Source organism: Rhinolophus hipposideros (assembly GCF_964194185.1).
Source record: "Rhinolophus hipposideros genome assembly, chromosome: 16".
Taxonomy (NCBI): domain Eukaryota; kingdom Metazoa; phylum Chordata; class Mammalia; order Chiroptera; family Rhinolophidae; genus Rhinolophus; species Rhinolophus hipposideros.
In genome coordinates, this window is record NC_138062.1 from 40,650,063 (window position 1) to 40,669,833 (window position 19,771).

Here is a 19,771-nt window from a genome sequence, read left to right on the forward strand (position 1 = left end):
ATCCAAAGCCAAAAGGTCTTGAACTCTTCTAGACATAAAAACCAGATAGAAAAATGCTGCAATAAGAATACTTGGGCTTTGTCTCCAGGGATGAGTGAGGGCTCAGTCCACCCATCATTGATTTCTCTTTTAAAATACAAGAAATGACAGATGGAGGCCAGTTCCCTCAGAGACCTCCAACTCATTTGCTTAGGCAAGTAACTGTACAGTGAAATTCACCAGCCTCTGTTCTGCCAAGGGTGAAACGACGTAATGCTGAAATACTGCCTTTCTTGGATGGAGTCATTTTTTTACTGCATAGATGTGTAGGGAGAAAATTCCTCTCGCCTTTGGCCCTCTTAAATTTGCTGCCTTTTCTCTTTTCTATAGTACAATGGGGGCGCATTCCTCACTGGGCTGCACACAGTGCAGATCGACCCATTACAAGACAAGAGTCCTAAGGGATATCCAACACCCTCTCCCAATCACTTGAGCTAAAACCGCCCAGGAGATTGGTCTCGCCTTGTACTTAATATGTCTCCAGTCCTGACACTCAGACACTAAGGCTTCCAAGATTACAAAGCCCACTGCTGAAGACAACTTTTTAGCAGGGGCCAGCAGCCACTTCAGGCCTTCAGGAAAGGTCACCTGATATCACCTATACCAGCCAGTCCTGCGTTCCTTCGCTGGCCATCCTAAATGCAGGACTCTCTGATCATCAGTTCTCATCTTTCCTATTTTGTACATGCTACCGTACGCTTCTTCCCAGTGCTTTGGGACCCTCCAACATGCCTACTGGATATTCCATGATGTCCGAAACAAACCAGCCTAAGTGATCAGCCTCCTTGCAGAGTACCCTGTATCAGATTTCTTAATTGACCACGGGTCCTCCTCGTAGTTGGCTACCTTCAAGCCCCATGAGGGAAGCTGCTCAGCCTCCCCACCTCAGGAAAGACTGGAGAATAGTGGTAGCATTTCCTTTGGGTCACCATCATCATTTCCCCACTTGCAAACACATTCCCTCCTTCCTGGCACACGCTCACCCACTTTGCTGTGCCACCCACCCACTGTGGACCAGGCTAACAATCCTGGAGCACTGGCAAATAAGCTAAGTCCTGGCCCACCCAGCACTGAATCGGGCTGGGTGTCATCTAAAGCAATGAAATGGAAGAAAAAGATTGTGACTATAAGCCATGTCCAAGAGAGTTCTACAAGTCAAGACTGGAAAAGCAAAGAGGGTTGGAAGCTAGAGTACTGAAGGAGTAGAGCCTAAAATGAAACAAAGAAGTGAAGTAAGAGTATCAGAGACAGAATTGTCTAATGCACTAAGGGTTTGTTTTTTGTTGATTACCAGCATAATTTTTGGATCGTCTAAAGGCCCAGGACCAGGATAAACATCTCTCCTATCGCCTTCCTGAAAGGGTGGGCCAGGAACTCCTTGAGTTTGTCCAAGGAATACCTGCATCGAGAAGCTCTTTTAGGGTAGAACATGGTGTCCCTAGATGGGCTTTTCAGAACCTAGCCTTGCCATGGCAGCAGGCCCTGGAGCTGTCCCTGGCCCAGACCTGCGTTACGCAACTGTCTGCTGTCCCCAAGTGGTCCTTGACACCCAAAATGGACACTTCCTTAAAAACTAGAGTAACCCCAGAGTATATGCCAAAATCAATTCTGTCATAAGAAAACAAGGTGTAGGATTTCAGTCTCTCTTTCAGAATACCAGCTGGAGCTGCCCATTAATTGTCTGGGCTGCTTTAAGCAGCAGCTGAGACTTTTTCCCAGTCTGCCCCACCCCCACCCACCCCTGAAGGGAGGAGTTACCCAGATTGCAGTGCCACTGAGGCTGGGAGCCCCTGCAGGAAGTCCCCAAGGAAGGCAGGGGAAGCTTATCCCTATCCCATCCTGTCCCAGGCCTGCTCCTGCTCTGTGTGGCCTAAAGGTGAACGCACTGCTTCTTTCCTGCTTGGCAGAACAGCTTGGCCAACAAACTCAATTACCCAAAATAAAGCTTTCTTGAAATAACAAGCAATTATCACAAAACTAAACCTTAGTTTTTTTCCAGCTTTCTTAAGGTATAGTTGACAAAAAGTGTATATATTTGAGGAATACGATGTAATGTTGTGATATATGTATACACTGTGAAGTGATCTCCACAATCAAGCTACTGTGTTTCCCCAAAAATAAGACCTAGCCGGACAATCAGCTCTAATGTGTCTTTTGGAACAAGCATTAATAGACCCGGTCTTATTTTACTATAAATATATATTACATAAATATATATTACATAAGACCGGTCTTATGTAATATAATATAATGTAAGAACGGGTCTTACATTAATTTTTGCTCCAAAGGACACATTAGAGCTGATTGTCCGGCTAGGTCTTATTTTCGGGAAAACACAGTAATTAACATGTCCATCACCTTATATAGTTACCACTGTGTGTGGGGGGTGTGTGTGTGTATGTATGTAGTGAGAACACTTAAGATCTATTCTCTTAGTAACTTTCAAGCATAAAATACAGATTAACTATATCGTCATGCTGTACATTAGACCTCCAGAACAGACTCATCCTGTGTAAGTGAAAGTTTGTACTCTTAGACCCACTTCTCCCACCCACCCGCAGGACCCTAGCAGACACCATTCTACTCTTTGTTTTTATGAGTTTGACTTTTTTTTAGATAACACATATAAGTGAGATCATACGGTATTTATTTTTCTGTGCCTGGCTTATTTTACTTAGCATACTATCCTCCAGGCTCATCCATATTGTCACAAATGGCAGGATTTCCTTCTACAGAAGTAAACTCTATACTGTAAATGACTATAAGTAAGATGGGAAACCCAGCTGGTGAATAAGGGATGCTGAGTTCTGCTGACTAGCCATCATATTGCACTCCCTGGCAACATGCCCTACAAGGGTGTTGGTCTCTGATGACACTTGTTGAGCTCGGGGACCCTGCTATTCCAAATACTGGCTAGTGGATACATTAAAGCTTCTAAATAGAAAGCTTCTATGTGCGCCTAAAGCAACTGTACATATCTAGGACTAAGTGTGCTGCCATCTTGGGAGAAACATCTACCAACATAGAATTGCCAGGACTATTTCCAATGCCAATTATAGGTGATTTATGGGTCTAAAACCAAGGTAGTAATTCTTTGGACTCTCAAGCTTTGTCACTGGTCTGGGTTTACGGCCAACAGGTGGCAATGTGGGGTGAGGACCCAGGCTCACAGGTTCCACAGGCCATAATCAGTGTGTTGGGTAGGTTTCCAGTCGATCGCTAAAAGAGCAACCTGGCAGAGCTGCGGAATCTCTAGGTCATATTTCCTCACCAGGACCATTCGGTTTTATCAGCAGCTGAACTACTTGAGAGCTAGACCTCCTTGACCAAGGCCCATCCGAAAGCTTTTTAATGCTTCAGAATGTGCAATGAAATGGCATGGATCTGAAATGTACTTCCCTGGTAACTAGAATATTTTTGGCTTAGGACTCCATGAAAGTTGTAATGCAAGGGATAAGTGCTGGGGTCATCTACCTCCTCTGTTACCAGGCAGCCTGGGGTGTTTGCCAGGAGTGGGCAGGTTAAGTTGAACTGGGCATCTGCGTATGAAGTAGACAAAGCCCTCAGAGGCACAGTGATGGGAACTGACATAAACTGAGGAATAAAGAGAGAGGCAGAGGGGGCCATGCATGCCTCCTACCCATTACCCCCACTGCTGGCACTTCCAACCTACGTCTAAAACAAAGGATAAAGCACCAGAAATTAAAACCTAGAAATAGACAAGGAGTGGAACAAAACACAAGCATGAGAACAATAACTCCAAACAGAATAAGTAGGAAGAAAACACATATAGGCAGGCACATTATAGTTAAATGCTGTAACCAAAGATGTACTTCTATAAACTGAAAAAATCTGGAAAGCACGCAGAGGGGAAAAAAGCATATTACATAGAGCGGAGTAATGATAGGAATTACCACTGACTTCTCATAAAAAAATATAGAGGTCAAAAGACAGAACAATAACATCTTTAAACCACGGGATGAATAGGGATTTTTTTTTTTTTAAGTTTGGGGCCAAGGTTTAGTAAAAATTTGCCTTTAAAATAATCTGAACCTGGAATATATTTGGAGGTGGTTGGCAGTATCGGGAGTTGGGGCAACTGGGGAGAAAGTTGTAACTACTGATTGGATTTCTTTAATGGTAATTGGAATATTCAGGTTTTCTATTTTCTTCTGGAGTCAATTTCAGTAGCTCAGATTTTCTAATTTTTTTCCATTTTATCTAAATTTTTCAAATGTATAAGCATAAATTTGTCAGTGTTCTCTTCAGGTGTTTGAAATTATCAATGCTTCTATGGTTATGGCTCTTTTTTATTCCTAATAGTAATTATTTGTGGGTTTTTTTTTCTTTCTGGGTTACTATTGCCAGAAGTTTAGCTATTTCATTAATGTGTTTCAAAGAATCATCTTTTGTTCGTTTATCGTCTTCATCGTTATTTTATTAATTTATTTTCTGATCTTATTACAGTCATGTATCTCATAACGACGTTTCGATCAACGACAGACCACATATGCAATGGTGGTCCCATAAGATTATAATGGAGCTGAAAAATTCCTATCACCTAGTGACTTCGTAGCTGTCACAACACCGTAGTACAACACATTATTCAAGGGTTTATGGTGACACTAGTGTAAACAAACCCACTGCGCTGCCAATGGTATAAAAGTAGGATAGCACATGCAATTATGCACAGTACATAATACTTGATGATGATAGTAAATGACTGTTATTGATTTATGTATTAGCTATCCTATCTTTTTATCATTATTTCAGAGTGTATTCTTTCTACTTATTAAAAAGTTTGCTGTAAAACAGTATGTCTGTTACGCCAGCAGCAGCCTCATGCATCTCGTCTCTACCACGTTTTGATTGCATCATTTTCTCTTGTATTTGATTTAATCTTATGTTGTTTTGTTCATCATGGGCCCTAAGTATACAAAATCCACTGCTAAGGTTACCAGGAAGAGGCCACGTCGAGTGATTGACCTGGAAAAAAATTAAAAGTGATTAAGGACTACGATGGAGGAAAATCAGTGATGGTTATTATTTCTCGCCAGACAGGCATGTCTCATTCCACCATAGCTACAATCTTGAAAAACAAGAACAAAGTGACAAAAGTTGTTAAAGGATCAACTTCACTGATGGCAACAAGATTGACAAAAATTCGAGAAGGGCTTATAGCAGACATCAAGAAACTTCTAATGGCCTGGATTGAAGACTAGACACAGAAGCATGTCCCTCTCAGCACCATGACGATTACAGCGAAAGCAAAAAGTTTGTGATGTTGAAAGAAAAGGCTGGACCAGACTACAATGTTGAAATTACTGCTAGCTCTGGGTGGTTTAAACGATTCAAGAATCATTATTCATTACATAATGTGAAAGTGGGTGGGGAATCTCTGAGTGCTGATGTGTAGGCAGCTGAAGAATTTTTGGAAACTCTAGATAAGCTGATTATGGAAGAAAATGACTTGCCAGACCAAATATTCAATATATAGATGAAACCTCTCTATTCTGGAAATGGATGCCTGAAAAGACTTTCATACATAAGGAGGACAAGTGAATGCCAGGTTTTAAGACTTTTAAGGACAGGGTAACAGTCTTGCTTGGGGGTATTGTTTCAGGGTTCCACAAATGGAAACCCTTTGTGATCTGGCACAGTGAGAACCCAAGGCCTTCAGGTGTGTCAATATGTACATGTAGCGAGTGTCCTACAGGAGCAACAAGAAATCCTGGATGACCCAGCTCCTCCTCCAAGATGCCCTCCTGAATTGCTGTGCCCGTGAAATGGAGAAGTGCTGTTTGCAGCATAACACCCCTTTCCAGGCTTTGCTTATTGTTGGTAATGCTCCTGGACAGCCTTCTTTTATGGGTCATCTGCATCCCTAGATCACAGTGGTGTTTCTCCCTCCAAACACCACTTCTTTGATCCGACCAATGGGTCAAGGAGTTGTAGCAGCTTTTAAGGCCTCCTACCTGAGGGGGACCTTCGCCCAGGCCTTTGCTGCAACTGAGGAAGACACTGATGCAATTCTGGAAGGATTCCATCTGTGATTGCATCTAGAACCTTGCTTGGACTTGGGGTAATGTCACCAAGGAGTGTATGGATGGCATCTGGAAGAAGACACTCAAGAGGTTCATCCACGACTTCAAAGGATTTGCCAAGGATGAGGGGCTGCAGTAATCACTGCGGCTGTGGCTGAGACGGCAGCCTGCTGGAACCTGGGTGTGGGTGAGTATGACACTGAGGAGCTCTTGGAGGTACTTTCTGAGGAATTGACTTGAAGTGTTGTTGGAACTGGAGCACGAACTCATAGCTGAAGAAGAGGCAAAAGAAAAGGAAACTGCAGAAGAAGAAAAAGAAGAACCCCTAGGAAAATAAACAGTGAAGGGTGTAGCAGAAGCTTTTGCAGACTTCAACGAGTTCCTTAAAAAGTTTGAAAAGATGGACCCCAGCCCTGAAAGGTTTTCATTAACAGAGAGGAATGTTTATGATGTGTTATATGCTTACAAGCAAATTTATGATGAAAAAAAGAAGTAAACCAAGCAAACCACCAGGGACATATTTCTGAAAAGAGTGACATCTTCTCAAGAAGGGCGTCAGGCAAGTTCTTCAGGAGTAAATACAGTCTGTGATGTTCTCACAATGACAGAATCGCCTAATGATGCCTTTCTCGGAATGTATTCCTGTCCGTAAGCACTGCATGAATGTTTATGACATTCTGGAAAAGACAGAATTATGGAGACAGTAAAAAGATGAGTGGTTACCAGGGGTGGGGGTGGAAGGCAGGGATGAATAAGTGAAGCACAGAGGATTTTTAGGGACAGTGAAAATACTCTGTATGGTGCTATAATGAGGGATATATATCGTTATACATTTGTCCAAATCCAAAGAATGTACAACACCAAGAGTGAACCCTAGGGCAAACTATGGACTTTGAGTGATTCTGATGTGTCAGTGTGGGTTCATCAGTTGTAACAAATGTACCACTCTGGTGAGGGGTATTGATAATGGCAGAGACTCTGCATGTGTGGAGATGAGGGAATATGGAAATTTCTGTAACTTCCTCTCAATTTTTCTATGAACCCAAAACTGCTCTAAAAATAAAATCTTTTTAAAAAAATTAGGCTCTTTTCCCCAATTGGTAGAAGGGTAAGGGAGATCAAAGTGTGAGAACTTGACACCATCACTGCTTTGAAGATGGAGAAGAAATGTAGACCAAAAGTGGCTGATGGCAGACCCCGGCTAGCTGACAGCAAGGAAACATAGACCTCAGACCTACAACCTACAACCTAAAACTGGGTTCTGCCAATAACCTGAATGATCTTGAAAGTAAATTCTTCCCTAGAACCCCCAAAGGAGAGCCGAGCCTAGCCAATGCCAAAATGTGAGATCCAGAGCAGAGAGAAAAGGTCAGCCCACCCCAAGTACCCCAATTTCTGATCTACAGAATTGTTAGATAATAAATGGGTTGTGTTTTTTAAGCCTCCTTTGTGGTAATTTCCTATACATCAACAGAAAATTAATACTATACACTCACTTTGAGGAATTTCTTATCATTAGATTTTGTCATTAGCTATTTATTGAGATAATCATATGGTGTTTCTTTTTTTATTGAGTGGTTCTTTTTTAGTCTGTTTATATAGGCAATTACGTTCAATGACTTGCAAATGTTAAACCAACCTTGCATTCCTGGGATAAATCCCACTTGGTCATGATGGTTGCATTATTTTAGTGGTTGTTTTAGGGTCTATAGTATCTGTCTTTAACTGACCACAGTCTAACTTCAAGTGATGTTACATCATTTCACATATAGTATAAATACCTTACACTAGTACACTTAATTTCTCCTCTCTTGGCCTTTGTGCTATTGTTGTTATGCATTTTACTTCTACATGTTATAAGCCCAAAATACATTATTATTTTTGGTTTACATTGTCAATTATTGTTCAAGTTATATAACAATTGAAAAATATCATATATTCACTTATATGAGAGGGGCAGGCAATTCCACCCATGGATATGTCATTACCATATCCAGTGCTCTTTATTCCTCTGTATAGATCCATATTTTCACCTGGTATCATTTTCCTTCTGCTTGAAGGACTTCCTTTAACATTTCTTGCAGTGTAAGAAATGCATTAGTTTTTTCAGCTTTAGTATATCTGAAAAGTGTCTTTATTTCATGTTCTTTTTTGAAAGATATTTATGCTGAATAAAGAATTCTATGTTGACATTTTTTTTTTCAGTACTTTAAAGATGTTTTCCCAACTTCTAGCTTGCATTGTTTCTAATGAGAAAACTGCTGTGATCCTTAACTTTGCATTTCATATGTAATGTGTCTTTTATCACTGCTACTTTTAAGTTTTTCCTCTTTATTTTTGGTTTTAAGCAATTTTATTATTATGTGCCTTGGTGTATATGCTTTATATTTCTTGTGCTTGGAGTTCTTTGGATGTCTTTGATCTAGCTATAAGTATAGAGCTCTTATCAAATTTGGGAAACTTTGATCATTTATTTAAATATGTTTTTGTTTCCTCCTTCCTTTGGTGATTTGAATTACATGTATATAAGGCCACATAAAATTATGCTCCAAATCACTGTTGATCGTCTTTTTTTTTTTTTTTTTAAGTCTTTTTTTCTCTGGTTTCTTTTTGTCTCATTTCTATTGCTATGTCTTCTGGTTCATTAATGTTTCCTTCTGCAATAGACAATCTGATTAATTACATTGCATGTATTTTTTTCAGATATGATAGTTTTCCATCTCCAGAAATTTGATTTGGGTTTTTTTGTATCTTCTGTATCTCTACTTATCTTTCCTTTAGCTTCTTAAATATATAGAATACAGTCATTAAAAATGTTTTGATGATCTCTTCTATTAATTCTATTTTCTGAGTCATTTCTGGGTCAGTTTCCATTGATTTTTCTCATTATGTGAATGCCTGGTGATTTTTGCCAGACATTGTGAATTTTGCTTGCTGAATATATACAGTTTTTAATCTTATAAATATTCTTGAGCTTTGTTCTGGGATAGGGATAAGTATGTGGTAACAACTTTATCCTTCTTACTTTTAAGCATTGTTAGGCAGCGCCAGTATATAATTTATTCTAGATCTACTTTGCCCCAAAACTGTGACAAAATCTTTCTGAATACTCTACCCAATGCCCCATAAATTATGAGGCTTTCCACTCTAGTTGGTGGGAACAGGCAGTCTTCCTGGACCTGGTGTGAGTATCAATGACTTTTACCTTTAATCCTTTGAAGTGGTTTTTTCCCCAGAACTGGGTGGTTTCTTCACACACGAGCTAATCAGTACTCAGCTGATCATTTGATAGTGACCTTCTGCAGATCTCCAGAATTCTCTCTGTGTGAAAGCTCTCCCATCTCCAGTACTCTGCCCTATGAACTCTAGCTACCCTGGCCTCTTTGTGCTCCCAGCTCCTTCTCTGTTACTCAGGGAGACCACCACTTGCGTTTTCTCTCCCTGCACTGAAGTCAACATTTTCTTCAGGCAATAAGCAGGAGCAATTATGGGGGCCACTTTTTTTTTCCTGATTCTCAAGGATCACTGGTGTTTGATTCCTGATAATCAACATCTTGTGAACTGTTATTTCACTTATTTTTCTGATTTCTTCAGACCAAAAAAAGAAAAACAGTAAATCTAATCCGTTACTCCATGTTGGCTAAAAACGAAAGTCTTCTGTGTTTAATTTTCTTTTAAACAGATTAAAAAATTAGAAGAAATATTTTTGATATTTACTCACCCAATTAATAGTTCTAGTACTCTTCATTTTTTGTGTACATTTGCGTTTCTGTCTAGTATCATTTTCCTTCAGCCTGAGGAGTTGCCTTTAACAATTTCTTTTAGTGCTAGTCTATTGGCAATGAATCATCTCAAGTTGTATGAATAATGTCTTTATTTCATCTCTACTTTTTAAGAGTATTTTCATGACAAATAGAATTCTAGGTTAGGAATTTATTTTAATTTCTGCACATTAGATGTCATTCCTGTATCTTCCAGCTTGCACTATTTTTGACAAAAAGTCTGTAGTGAATCTCACTTTTGTTCTGTTGTATATAATGTCTTTTTTTCTAGTTTCTTTAAGTGTTTTCTCTTTCTCAGTGGTTTTCATCAATCAGAATATCACGTACTTTGATATGGTATTCATTTACTCTACTTGGTGTTCATTGAACTTGAATATAGAGGTTTATATTTCTCAACAAATTTAGAAAATTTTTGACTATTTTTCTAATTATTTTCTGATCCCACTCTCTTTTTTGGGGACTCCAATTGCAAATAAGTTAGACCACTTGATATTGTCCTATTAATCACCGAGTCTCTGTTCCTTTTTTTTCCCAGCCTTTTTTTCTCTCTGTGCTTCTACTTAGAGATTTTCTTTACTATGTCTTCAATTTAATAGATACTTTTTCTTCTGTAATGTCTAATCGAAAGTTAAACCCATTTGGTGACTTTTTTCACTTTAGACATTTTATTTTTCAGTTCTTGATGTTCCATTTACTTCCTTTTTATACCTTCTATTTATCTTCTCGTTAGCTTCAGGTTTTCCTTTAAATTCTTGAACATGTTTATGATGGCTCTTTCAAATTCCTCCTCCATTAATTCCATCATCTCGGTCATGTCTGGGTATGTTTATATTTTTATCCTTGTTGTGGGTCTCATTTTCCTGCATCATAGACTGTCCAATAATTTTTATTTTGAATGCTAAACGTGGTGGTTTTGTTATATGTCAATTTGTGTAGGCTAAATTACAGTCCCCAGAATTCCCCTTGTAGTATGTTTCCAGGTAGGGGAGGGTACAGGGTCTCTCATGACAGTTGCAGGACAGAAGGAAAGAAGCAGCAGTTATAGAAAACACACACACCTTGTCCCATTTATTCAATCAAACACACGCTTCCATGAGGACGTTAGCATAGCTAAATTTTCACAGGTCATGAGGATGAGGGGCAGGGGCCAGGGTCAGCTCTCCTCTGAGGGGAAAGCACTGCTCATTGCCAAGGTCAACAAAGAGCCAAAAAAAAAAAAAAAAGGAAGCCAGGGCAGACGTTGTTGCTCAGAATGTGCAAACATGGCCCTTTTCCAAAATCAGAGAACTCTGCACTCCACTACTGTGTTGCTCTAAATAGCTCCAGTTAACACTGCTGTCAGCTTTTTTTCAGACCTCATTGTTGGCATCTTTTAATCCCTGATGATCACCAGTGTGGCCCTGCAGAGAGACACTGAGATCTGCCCTCCTGGGCCTGGGAAAGCCACCTGGGGCTTGTCTGGATGGTCTCCCCTTGCCTCATCTGATCTCATTTTCAATGCTGGCCATTACTCCCAAGAAGAGAAAAGTGGGGGTCTGGCATGCAGAACAAGAAATTCTTTCAAAGAAAGCCTGTTGCCATAGGAACTGGTTGTCAACCGCTTTTCTGCACTGGAGGTGTCAAGAGTGGGGCCACAGCTTTCCCTAAGCACTGCCTGTTTTTCTCTTTAATTTTCGACAAGACAATGAATGATTGGAGAGGGGAGTGGGGAGGGAAATGCTCCTCTGTCAGGATTTCTCCCTGAGAGTGAGCCAGGGGCTTAAGGTATGGCCTATTCTAATGGAGCTTTCAAACTGCAGTGTTTAGGGATGGAACGGGGACACACTAGAGATGGGATGAGGCAGCAGTGAGAAGCCACGGAGGATGGATCACAAAGTGTCCCCAGGGTTTTCATTCTGTGCTCAGCCAGGGGCTGGGCTCTGTCAGGATGCTGAGGAAGTCAGACCCAGTCTTTGGCTTTGGAGAGCTCGTACCTTGCTGGGGAAGGGGAACTGAGACACCATATGAGGATAGAACTTACACAAATCATGTGGGATATTGACATGTGTTGCTGCTCAAATGATGCCTCATCTCCATGGGCAATACTGCCTAGCGTGGATACACTCTTGAGAATGACATGTCTACGCTTGACCCATATCCTTGAAGGGCTGCTTCCCTTTGCTTGGGGCCAAGGCCAGTGTGGCAGGAACAGAGATGCGCTAATCAGGTCACCCTTCGTGGAAGCACTGACCTAGCCACGAGTCATGTGGTTCACTGACAGACTCTGGTCCTTAACTCCTTTGGATCCACCTCAGCTTTGGAGTCACAGTCACGCTCTTCCTGGAGCAGCTGACACGATGACTGAGCATGACGCTGCAGGAGTGCCTGGCCATTCCCATCCACCACTCCTCTGGCAGGTGTGTGCTCCAGAGCTCTCTCTGGCAGAGATTTAGAATTGTCCTGCGTTCTGACTGCCCAGCACCCCTGCCCCCTCCTGCTTCCCGCGTTTTCCTTTCACAGGTGCACTGACTGATAGGGTAGGTAGATAGATAAAAATGAGCAGGAGAAGGAGGAATTTAGCTCTGGTTAGAAAGCCGCTTGCTGTAGCTCCTACTGGGCTCAAGACCCCTTGCAGCTGCCCAGCAGAGTTCCAGGTTTTCACATACTCCAAAGGGATGTGTTTACACACGTCCTTAAATCAAAGAACTGCATTGCTAAATGCCAGAGAACTAGGCCCCTCAGGGGAAGAAAGAGATAAGAGAAGTGATAGGGGCAGGCAATTCCACTCATAGAAATAAAAGCCTTCATGCAACGTAAAGCCAGGCTGCTTCTTGGGTCACCCTGCCCCATGTCTCGGAGTGTACTGTTTTTTTACTAATACGCTTCTGCTGTTCATGCTGCACAAAATTCTGTCTCTTGATTGAAATCTTTCCTTCAAGAAGACAAGAACTGAGGTTACAACATCATTTCCCTGTGACACTACCATTAATAAACCTTTTGTACTCTTAATTCACTTTAGCATCTGCTTTCCTGAGGACCCTAGCAGAGCTAACTTTTCACTGGTCGTAAGGCAACTATTGGAACCTACAACCATCCTAGAATATTGACAGTAATTGGGGCCTTAGAAAGTTGTAGTGCAGATGTGTTATTTTTATGGGCTCAGGGACGCCTCAGAATCTGGGGGGGACAGGGAATTATTTTTCTGTGCTGGTGTGGACAAAAAAAGGGGCCACGTGCTAAACATGAGAAGCTCAGGGGAGGCCTGCATGGTGGGCCTTACAAACTAAGAAGACTGAAAGTAACCACATTGTGTTTCCCCGAAAATAAGACCTAACCGGACAATCAGCTCTAATGCTAGGTCTTGTTTTCGGGGACACACGGTAGGATGAACAGAAAAATTCCTAACTAAAAGCAGGTCAAGGTGGGTATTCACATTCTAGGCTACCTGAATCTTCCTTGACTAAGGTTAATCTTTACCTTAAGTGAGCCTATTGTCTTTTTGCATCTAGATAACAAACCTTTGAAAGGGCTGAGTAATCTCTACTTCCAGACCCTTCAGGGCACAACCACCAGAGTTCAAGACTGATAGGGTAGGTTGAAAAGTAGAAATGAGCGGAAGGGGGAAACTAGCCCAGGTTAGGAGGTCCCTTGCAGCTGCTCTCATCTGGGGTACAAACACTTTGCTTGCTCAGCAGGATACTGAGAACAAGATATGTCGTTAGAAGGAAAAATGCCCAAGAGGGAGGGAAAACGTCCCGCTTATCAGAATATATATACATCCTTCTCAAGACCATTTCAATGAGCTACTCAAATTAATCATAGGAAGTTGATGGGTTCGTGTTTATGCCCTAAGAAACAACCTTGGGAAGCAGAAGGGAGGATGGGATACCTTAGCAGAGAGAAGAAAATAATTTGGGGTGGGGAGACAATTCTACCCATAGAGAGAAAAACCCTCACACAATGTAGGGAGAGGCTGCTTCCCTCTCTTGGGTCAGCCCTCTCCATGTCTCGGGTGTACTTTCTTACTAATAAACCTTGCTTTTTGCAACTCGCTTAATTCTGTCTTTTGACAGAATTTTGACTGAATTCAAAATTTTGACAGAATTTTCACTGAATTCTTTCTTTCAAGAAGACAAGAACCAAGGAAAACATCATTCCTGGTAACAAGACCACAGAACCCCTCGTGGTTGTCTTGTTCTTCGCATACCATTTCTGAGTTGTAAATGTTAATTATTAATTATCCTGAACCCACCAATGTAAAAGAAGTATGTGTCTATTTTACTTTTTATTCAATGCCAGAGATTTCCCCACTTTGCTTTCTCCCACCTCGTCATCTACCACCAATGGGCTTCATATGCTTCCTATCACCCTCCTTACGTCTTCTCCTTTGATTCTAATGTATAAAATAAGCTGCAAAACTGTCATTCTTCAAATCATTTCCCCAATCTGTTGAGATTTTCATGCCTGGCAATTGTCAGTTTGGCTCAAATAAACTCATAAAATTTCTCTACAGGTTTGGATATTTCTTATGTCACACTGGTGTGAAAATTAATAAACAGAAACCTCATTTACAATGGACTTGTGAGGCTAGAAGACAGAACTCTCACACATGTCACTCAACACACACTACTGACCCTACCTTGCCTTTCTGACAGGAAGTGAATCTACTTTACAACCTTCGCAGGAGGAAGAAAAGATTCCTCCTGGCCCAGTAACAGCCCAGCCAATGGGACACTGCCAAAACTCAGCCAATGAAAAAACGGCAGGTTGCAATCCTCAGGAGGACGCTTAGAAAGAGAAAGGCCATTCTCCTCTAAGGATAGGACCGAAGTACTCAAGAATCCTCATGGCAGGAAGCAAAGGGCTGACTATTAATGAAAATGTCTCAATGGTTGATTTATAACATGTGGGGCTGGACTTGCTTGAATTCCTCCTGCCTCAGGACCGGGTTCACCTGTAATTTATAATTTTCCTATTTGTCTTACTCACTAAGGTGTGAGTTCCTTAAGTGTTGTGTCTCCAGCTGGGTAGGTGCTCCATAAATGATGGTGGAATGAAAGAATGAATGAATGAATGGTCTTTGGCTGAGGAGCAGCACTGCAGAGATTGCTAAATCAGGCAGTGACTGAGTAGACAAGATATTAGAAAGGAGCCAGAGCACCACCCCCCAGCCCCGCAGGAACCTCAGTGGTCCCTTGTTAGAATTGTCTCCTAGGATTCTTTGTACTTCTGAGTTTTAAAAAACCACATACACTTGCTTTATTAAATAAACACAAGGGTTTTTTTTCTACATATTAAAGTTGAATTGACTTAATTTTTCATTTCACTTGCTGTTTCTATGTGTGGTGGGAGGGTCTGTAAATAGCATTAGAGAAGGTAGAGGGAAGGTTCTGGGCTTCTAAGAAGCATGCAATCCATTATTTATCCCAGGCCACAAAGAGCCTGGAATCCTAGCATCCTCCTTCTGAGATGTTCCCATGGCAACCACGTTTGTGCTATGCATACAGAAGGTCAACTTCTAGTACGATCAGCCCTGGCTCCTGAGAGAATGTAGCGCCTGAGGTGGGAGCTTGCGGACAAGTAATCAGGAGGGAAAAGCAAAAAGATTTCTGCTCTACAACCAGAACATACACCTCCTTCCCCTTGCTCTTGCTTTCCCAAGAAACATGATGGGAAATGTGCCAGCCCCTCAATGACATGGAGCACAGACCTCCCCTGGCCTGAGTGACAGGTCAAACAGGCATCTACCTAGGAAGGCTACAATGTAATTGCACCCTGTCCTGTCAGAGAAGGAAATGAGCCAGTGCTGAGGAGCAGAGAAGGAATTTTGCTTGGTCAATGTCTTTAAAGCATTCTGCTGTGTGGACAGGCGATGATCGGGGTAACCAGGCCAACAGAGAAAGGGCTGCTGCTTCCCCGGACAGGGAGATGTTGGCCACCCCACCATGCCCCTGACTCCTGGTCAGCCGGTCGCTCAGTCTTTTAGGCAGGAGCCACTGGAGTTGCCGTCTTTGCTCCTAATGCCAGCTGCATATCTGCTTCCATGCCACATACTACTTGTGTGACTTTAGGACATTGGGTGACCTCTCTGAGTCTTTGTTTCATTGTCTGCCATGTAAGGATAATAAGATCTGCTGTGTAAGGTTCTTGCAATTCAAAAAGGAGGTGAGATACGGGAGTTTCCCAGCATAGTTCCGAGCATAATAGGCATGCAGCCAACATTCGTGCCCTCTGCTCTTTCCATTCGCACACTGAAGTCCACTGTGTCAAGAAAAGACTGGCATTTCTTCCTGCAAAATGTCTCTCAACATACTTCTTCTCCCCATCCTATCTCTGTGTCTGTTTATACAGACCATGCTCAAATACAAGTTAGAATCTATTGAAAGGATGTAGGGGTATCTTGTAAAATGTTGGGATGGGAAACACAGCCAGGCCTCATAATGGCCTGGAACCAGGACGTGGGACCAAATGGTCTCGTGTTCCTGCACTTTGGCCTCTCTCTCTCTCTCTCTCTCTCTCTCTCTCTCTCTCTCTCTCTCTCTCTCTCTCTCTCTCTCTCTCTGCTTATCAACTTGCAGAGAGACAAGGCAACTTGCCTTGCCTCTCTGTGCTCATGGAAGAAATGGTCATGCCAGCCGTGAGTCAACATGGCCTTCTGATTTCTACGTTCAGTAGGAACTAGAAGAGTCCTCGTGCCAGCCCCAATTCCAGGAAGATCATCTTATTTACCTACATTCAGTCAAGTGTCTCACTATAGTCCATTCAACTGTGACCAGAGATGGTGCCTGGTGTCAGGCCTTCCTTTCCAAAGGGGGAATTCTCAAGAAGGGAGAACGGGATAAGCAGACACCCGAAGTATTTTTTGGTTCCCCAAAGCCCTCCTTAGTGGACTTGTGCCAAAACCTTCAGGCAGATGATTCAGCAGGAGGTTGTGGTCCAGACTTTCTCCCAAGACACATCCGGTTCTGGATAAGACAGGCTGCTCACTCCTGGGAGAAATGCAGTTCTCTGTCTGTGCCTGTTATATGGCCACGTCATCCATATGTGAAAGGAGGTAGACAGAGTTCAACTCAGGAACTTCCTTACCACTGTGGTAGGATGAAAACGGATCTTACAACTGTGTCCAGATTTTGGCATCTGGAATACCAAGAGCTTCCTTTGAGCTCTAAAGAAATGGTGATGATGTGAAATACGAGCTAGATTTCAGGCATAGCTGCATGCTAGGAGAAAGAAACATTATTTACTGGATTCTTTCCCAGAAAGTCAAAAGCCACTCTCGATAGCTGAGTTTAATAGGATTCATCTGTTGTAGAGTCACTCACATTTAGGGGCAATTTTTATCAGCATTATTGTGCCATCTTTCGAAGAAGGCAGCCATGAAGATCAGTCTGTATTGAGAATCCTATGGGGAAGTCATTTAGTCACTCATTCATTTGACAAATATTTATTGAGTGCCTACTATGAGAGTGGTTATGGATTAAGGACTGAGGGTAAAATGGTGAGCAAAAGCATTCAAAATCCACAGCCTCACGGAGTTTACAGTCTAAGGGTGAAACAGGCACTACGCAAATCACACAAGCTATATAAAATGCCAACTGTGACAGATGTTCCACAGGAGAGAGCCTGTGCTGTAAAGGGGGAGGTTTGTCCCACTCAGAGAGTCAGCTTCCTTGCTTGAGCGGAGTTATGCATACTGAGTAGGTGTTCCCAGAATCAAGGCAGAATAAAGAATTCCAACTGGAGGAAACTGCATGTGCAAAAGGCCTGAGGTGTGAGGGGTATGGAGAGCAGGCCGGACTGAATCAAGCCTGAGTGGATAGGATACGGAGGGAGGGATGTGGGGTGAGGAACTTGTTAGGGGTTTTAACTATTCGGGAAGCAGGAGGGTAACATGAAGAGATTTGCATGTCAAAGAGGTCATTCAAGCTACTGTCCCATTTGCAATAGTTCAGGTGAGAAAAAATGTGGCCAAAACTGGGTCATTACTGTTTGGGGTGGCAGTGGTGGTGGTGGTGGTGATGGTAGAGGTGGTGGAGAGAAGTGAATGAATTTGAGCAATATTTTGGACCCACTGTTGACAAGATTTGGATAAGAGGATGAGGGAAGGGGAAGGTGAGGGCTGACCCTGAGGGCTCTGGCTTGCCCAAGTCCATAGTGACATGCACAGAGAAAGTACTGCTGGAAGAAGACCAGGATTGGGGTCAAGTCAGAGGGTTATTTTAGGGCATGTTAATAATGAGGCAAGTGCTGAGCTGTCCAAAAGGTGATGCTGGTCTGGAGTTCAAAGAACACGCTTGGGTCAGAGATCATTTCGAGGTTTTCTGTAGTTGTGAATTGTAGATGTGCCTGGATGGGGGGAAGGGACAGTAGGAGAGAAAGTAGAGTGAGAGGAGCTCCTAGGATGCTGCCTTGAGAAAAAACACCTCTGAGAAGTGGAGCCTGCAAGAGTCGCAGAAGAAACATCTCCAAAGCTGTAAAAGTCCAGAGCAATGCTGGATCACTGAGGCCAAGGGAAGGAAAACATCAAGAATCAAGGAGAATGATTGATCATGTCAGATTCTGCCAAGAAGTCAAGACTGATGAGGACTGAAGTAGGTGTTGCATTGAACAATATGGATATTACTGATGGATCGCTCAGGAGTTGTTTTGGTCCAAATCTAGGCCTAATCAGAATATATATCATTGCCTTGAATGCTGTCAGTATGGGTAGAGGGGAATTAATGACTTTGAGCTTGGAGGATCTCCTTAGTAAAGATAAATTTTCTGTCACTTCGTGGGATTTGGGGTAGAAGAAGAACCAGATACATGTACTTGGTATACCATTTTGATCCAATCTCTATGATTTTATTACAAGGGGAAATCAATTGAGAAAGCTTATTCCATAACAAAAAGAGGAGAAGAAAGTAGGGATGATGCTCAAGGAAAGAGGGTGATTGGTAATGGGAAAATTTTAGTTATCAGAATACGGTTTATTTGGAGGCTTGGAGCCTTTCTAGGGCAACCCAAATTATCCTGTGAAGGTAAACACTTCTCTTCTAAGCATAAATTCAGCTCTGCTAGTTGTATCTGGCTTGACATCGGCCAGAGAGAAATGAAAGCAGAAAATCTGAAGAGTCAGATGACAGACTTAATCTTTGGCTAAAGAATTAAGGCCAGGAGCAAGCAGCCAAGTCCTATGCAGAGTGTCACCAGGAATTACTAAGATTTGAGTCAAAAAGAGGCTATACATTATTGTAAATTGTACCCAGGATTATTTTAATCAGGTATGGTAAGACATACAGACACAAAACTGACTGTCATGGAGGAAGGCTTTATAGTCACACATCCCTAAAAACAGGGGATGTGGTATGCCTTCTAGGATCGCATGGGGAAGCACCACGGTTGGTCATGAGGCAGAGGGAGCAAGGGGAAAATGTAGGCAAGAGCCTCTATTGTGGCTTTCGTGGGAAAGGCAAAGCAGGGGGAGAAGGCTTATGACTGACTGGTTTGAATAATTTCAGCTGGCTCTGGAGCACAGGGCCTGTCCCAATTGTCTGGTCCTGGGGTGACTGGGGCCAGTGGATAGTGGTCCAGAGTGTTAGAGCTGATAAAGAAGGTGGTTGAGGGTGTGGCTTTGGATGGGTCGGATTGCATATGAAAGGTGTACCTGCAGGCAAGTCTTTACTCTCTCCAGGAATTGGCTAGTCCTGGGAAGAGCTGTCTCTCCAGGATCAGCAATGTCCCAGATGTCAAAACACACAGAGATGTCAAAAAATACAGAGAATAAAATGGCACGATTAATACAGAAGTCCCAGCTCAAAGTGGGAATTGAGGATCAGAAATCAAGAAGAAGGTCAAAGTGCTGGCAAATTGGAAGATAAGAAATGGCCATGTGGGGGCCTCTCCAAAGAGGACCTTATGGTGGCTTTCAGAAGGCCGCCCACCCCT